The sequence below is a fragment of the Neofelis nebulosa genome, chromosome 3 (assembly GCF_028018385.1).
Source record: "Neofelis nebulosa isolate mNeoNeb1 chromosome 3, mNeoNeb1.pri, whole genome shotgun sequence".
In the NCBI taxonomy this organism is placed as follows: Eukaryota; Metazoa; Chordata; class Mammalia; order Carnivora; family Felidae; genus Neofelis; species Neofelis nebulosa.
This window is the reverse complement of record NC_080784.1, coordinates 20,757,533-20,763,339: the sequence shown is the minus strand read 5'-3', so window position 1 is coordinate 20,763,339 and position 5,807 is coordinate 20,757,533. Positions and strand designations below refer to the sequence as shown.

The 5,807-nt window shown below is 37.1% G+C and overlaps 1 pseudogene; it reads left to right on the top strand.

Moving 5' to 3' along the window:
- Nucleotides 1-4,155: 4,155 nt before the first annotated feature.
- On the top strand, nucleotides 4,156-4,778 carry LOC131506057 (nascent polypeptide-associated complex subunit alpha-like; annotated as a pseudogene).
- The last annotated feature ends 1,029 nt before the right edge of the window (nucleotides 4,779-5,807 follow it).

The following is a 5,807-nucleotide window of genomic DNA, read 5'->3' as shown; positions in this document are numbered from 1 at the left end:
TCAAATGTTATTCTAGATATTTCTAGAATGTATTTTCCTGTATGAGAATAACACTTGAAGTGGTGGAATTTGAGTTAAGTACATTGCCCTTTATAATGTGGTTTGGTCTCAGCCTCTCAGGTGGATATCTCAATAGAATAAAGACTGACCTCCTCCCAACAAGAAGGAGTTTTTCTAGTATGGTGCCTTTGGACTTGAACTGTAACTTTTCCCTGAGTCTCCAACCTGCCAGCCTACCCCATCGTATTTTGGACTTAACAAGCCTCCAAAATTGTGTGAGCCAATTCCTCAAAATAAATCTCTCTCTGTCTCTCTCTTTCTTTCCCTCTCCCTCCTTCCTTCCCTCCCTCTCTCTCTCTCTGTGTGTGTATATCTATCCGTCCATCCATCCTATTGGTTCTCTTCCTCTGAACAATCCTGAAAACTACAGAATTTGGCACTGAGAAATGGAGTGCTGCTATAAAATACCTAAAAGTGTTGAAGTGGCTTTGGAACAAGGTTGTGGACAGAGGCTGGCAGAGTTTGAAGTGCATGTTAGCAAAAGTCTAGATTGCATTTAAGAAGTTGTTGGTAGAAATATGGACATTAAGAGTATTTCTGGTGAGACTTCAGATGGAAATGAGGAACATGTTATTAGACATTGGAGAGAAGTGGCAAAGAACTTGGCTGAATTGTGTTCTCGTGTTATGTGGAAGGTAGGATTTGTGAATGGATATTTAACTGAAAAGATTTTTAAACAAAGCATTTGAAAGTGTTCTCAGATAATTATTGAGCCTTATAATCTAAAGGAATTTGCCCTAATAGGTTTTGAACTTGATTCAGACCCCTGATCCTTTTTGCTTTCTTATTTCTGGCTTTTGGAATGATAGCATCTGTCCTATGCTTGTCCCACCATCATATTTTGGAAGTATATTACTTGTCTGGTTTCTCAGGGTCATAGCTGGAGAGAAATTTCTGCCTCAGGATGAATCATATTTTGAGTCTCACCCCTACTACATTTAGATGATAGTTAGATGAGTTTTGGGATTTAGAGTTGATACTAGAATGGATTAAGAATTTGGGGTTGTTGGTTGAGAGGAGAGCAGAAAAGAATGGGTTCAAACGTAAATGACTATCAACTTATTATAGACTGCTCTTTGCCAAAGAGGTCATATATAACCCTAAAGGAAATCAAATATCTAAAAGCACTAATAAACATGCAGAGGATAAAGAGAAAGAAATCCAAATATATCACTAAAGAAAATAATCAAAATGAGAAAGAAAGACAATAAAGGACCAGAGAAAATCACCAGAAAAAAAAACACAAAACAAGTAAGAATATGGTAATAAATACATATTTGTCAATAATTACTGTGACTATAAATGGGCTAAATGCTCCAATCAAAAGACATAAGATAACATAATGGTTAAAAAATCAGATACATCCATAGGCTACCTACAGAGACTCATTTTAGACCTGAAAACACCTGCAGATTGAAAGTGAGGGGATAGAGAAACATATATTGTGCAAATAGATGTCATAAAAAGATAGAATAGCTGTACTTACATCAGATAAATTAGGCTTTAAAACAAAGGCTGTACTAAAAATAATTCAAGAAACTGGAGATGTTGGTGAGGATGCAGAGAAAGGGGAACCCTTTTGCACTGTTAATGGGAATGGAAACTGGTATAGCCACTCTGGAGAACAGTGTGGAGGTTCCTCAAAAAGTCAAAAATAGAACTACCCTACAACCCAGCAATGGTACTACTAGGTATTTATCCAAAGGATACAAAAATGCTTATTTGAAGGGGCACATGCACCCCAATGTTTATAGCAGCAATATCAACAATAGCCAAATTATGGAAAGAGCCCAAATGTCTACCAACTGCTGAATAAAGAACATGTGGGGTGTGTGTGTGTGTGTGTGTGTGTGTGTGTACACACACACACACACACACACACACACACAATGGAATATTGACAGTCAAAAAGAGTGAAATCTTGCCATTTGCAACATTGTGTATGGAACTAGAGTGTATTATGCTAAACAAAATAAGTCAGGCAGAGAAAGACAAATACCATATAATTTCACCTACATGCAGAATCCAAGAAACACACCCGATGAACATAGGAGAAGGGAAGGAAACATAAGATAAAAACAGAGAGGGAGGCAAACCATAAGAGACTCTTAAATACAGAGAACAAACTGAGGGTTGTTGGAGGGGAGGTGGGTAGGGGGATGGGCTAAATGTGTGATGGGTACTAAGGAGGGCACTTGTTGGGATGGGCACTGGGTGTTATATGTAAGTGATGCATCCCTAAATTCTACTACTGAACCTGTTATTATACTACATGTTAATTAACTTGGATTTAAATAATTTTTTTAATTAAATAAAACAAAGACTAACAAGAGACAAAGAAGAGCACTATATAACAATAAAGGCGACAATCCAACAAGATCTAAGAATTATAAATATTTACACACCCAATATGAGAGCACCCAAAAACATAAACAAAAACAAATGTAAAGGAACTAATCTATAATAATACAATAATAGTAGGAGACCCTAACACCACAGTCACATCAATGGACAGATTATCTAAACAGAAAATAAGCAAGGAAACAATGACTTTGAATGACACACAGGACCAGATGGACTTAACAGATATATTCAGAACATTGTATCCTAAGACAGCAAAATACACATTATTTTATTTTTATATTTTTTTAATTTTAATGTTTATTTGTGAGAGACAGAGCACAAATAGGGGTGGGGCAGAGAGAGAGGGAAACATAGAATCCAAAGCAGGCTCCAGATTCCAAGCTGTTGGCACAGACAGCTCAGAGCCTGATGTGGGGCTCAAACTCATGAACTGAGAGACCATGACTTGAGCTGAAGTCAAAAACTTAACCGACTGAGCCACCCAGGTGCCCCTCAAAATACACCTTCTTTTTAAAGTGCACATGCGACATTTGCCAGAATAGATCTTACATGAAATCATAAAACATGTCTCAACAAACATTAAGGCAGAAGTCATACCATGAACCTCTTTTGACCACACTGCTATGAACTAGAAGTCAACCAGAAGAAAAACTCTGGAAAGACCACAAATACATGGATGTTAAATGACATACTACTAAACCATGAATGGGCCAACCAGAAAATATAAGGAAAAAAAGTTTTTTTTAAATACATGGGAACAAATGAAAAGGAAAACACTGTGGTCCAAAAACTTTAGGACAGAACAAAAGTAGTATATACCAGTCCAGAAAGAAGCCTAACTTTACACCTAAAGGAGCTAGAAAAAGAACAAATGAATCCTAAAGCCAGCAAAAGGAAGGAAATGCAGATTAGAGCAGAATTAAGTGATATTTAAACTAAAAAAAAAAAAAAGTAGAACAGATAAGTGAAACGAGAAGTTGGTTCTTTGAAAAAATTAATAAAATTGATAAACCTCTAGCCAGAATTATCAAAAATAAAAGATTAAGGACTCACACAAAATCACATGAGAGAAGAAATACAGATAATTATAGGAGAAATACAGAGAGTATTCTTCTATAGGAGAATATTATGAAAAGCTATATGCCAACAAATTGAACAATGTAGATGAAATGGATAAATTTCTAGAAACATATAAATTACTGAAACAAACAGGAAGATAGAAAACTTGGACAGACTGATAACCAGCAAAGAAATCGAATCAGTAATATCTCCCAACAAACAAAAGTCCAGGGCCAGATGCTTTCACAGATAAATTTCACCAAACATTTAAAGAAGAGTTAATACATATTCTTCTCAAACCATTCCAAAAAATAGAAAAGGAAGGAAAATTTCCAATTTCATTCTAGGAGACCAGCATTACCCTTATACCAGTACCAGATAAAGACACCACAAAAAAAAAAAGAACTACAGGCCAATATCCCTGATGAACATAGATGCAAAAATCCTCAACAAAATATTAGCAAACCAAACCCAGCTGTATATTAAAAAAAAATAATAATTCATCATGGTCAAGGGATTTATTCCTTGGATGCAAGCGTGGTTCATTATTCACAAATCGGCATGCTGTATCACATCAGTAAAAGAAAGGATAATCCTTCTGCAACAGGCATGGGTCATATTCTTGTTCACTCTCTTTCTGCTGTCCTCTTGGTTCTTTGTTCCCTGCACAATATGCCAGGTGAACCCACAGAAAACATTACTGCTATACAGTAGCAGTCACCCTGGCTCTAGACTGAGTTAAGGTCTGGAACACATTCCAACAGTGATGGATCAGCATCAGAGCTTGAGAAACAAGATTGCATGCAGGCAATGCCACAACAAGCCTGGCTGGCAGCAGCAGCTGAAATTGATGAAGGACCAGTCAGCAGCACAAAACAGAGCCAGAAATAAAACAAGGTATGGAAGGCTATGTCCAAAATGGGTCTATGATAGCGTCACTATGTGGAAATCTAAGAATATCCTCTATGTCATCACAAAACCAGATGTCTACAAGAGCTTAGCTTCAGATACCTACATAGTTTTGGGGGAAGCCAAGGCCAGGGCTTTGTCTTAGCAGGCATGACTAGAAGATGTTGAGAAACTCAAAGTTCAAGGTAAAGTTGTCTCAGACATTCAACACAGATTCCAACTGTACAAGCGGAGAGTGAAGAGGAAGAGGTTGACGAACCATATGTAGATGTTAACAATTCAGAATTAGTCACGTCACATGCAAATGTGTCAAGAGTGAAGACATCCAAGCCCTGAAGAACAACAGTAATGATACTATAAATCTTATTATGAAATTAACAATGTAACCATCTGAAAACAAGGGCTCATTTTTGTGTGTTTCAAAAGAATAAATGCAGCTTAGTTTGAAATATGTACTGTTTATATCATTAATAAAGTTATGGCTTCTTGTAGGATGAAAAAATAACCAAATGGATAAAGAAAAGGATAAGAACCATATCCTTTCAATAGATGAAGAAAAGCATTTGACAAAGGACAGCATCCATTCATGGTAAAAACCTTCAATAGAGTAGGGTCTGGATATAATAAAGCACACATAGGAGAAACCCACAGCTCCTAGTATCCTTAATGGGGAAAAACCTGAGAGCTTTTCCTCTCTGGTCAGGAACAAGATGAGGATGTCCACCATCACCACTTTTATTCAACATAATACTGGAAAACCTAGTCACAGCAATCAGACAACAAAAGAAGACAAGGCATTCATATTTTCAGAGAAGAAGTAAAACTTTGACTATTTGCAGATGACATGATGCTCTATATAGAAAACCCAAAAGACCACCATAAAACCACTAGAGCTGATAAACAGGATGCATAATGAATATACAGGAATCTGTTATATTTCTATACACCAAAAATGATGCAACATAAAGGGAAATTAAGAAAATCCATGGGGCGCCTGGGTGGCTCACTCAGTTAAGCGTCTGACTGCGGCTCAGGTCATGATCTCACAGTCTCCTGATCTCACAGGCTCGTGAGTTCGAGCCCCGCGTCAGGCTCTGTACTGACAGCTCAGTGCCTGGAGCCTGCTTCGGATTCTGTGTCGTCTTCTCTCTCTCTGCTCCTCCCCTGCTCATGCTCTGTCTCTCTCTCTGTCTCAAAAATAAATAAAAAACGTTAAAAAAAGGAAAAAAAAGAAAATCCAATTTACAGTTGCACCAAAAACCGTAAGATACCGAGGAATAAACCTAACCAAAGAGATGAAAGACCTCTACTCCCAAAACTATAAAACACTGATGAAGGACATTGAAGATAACACAAAGAAATGGAAAAGCATTTCATGCTCATGCATTGGAAGAACAAATATTGTTAAAATGTAT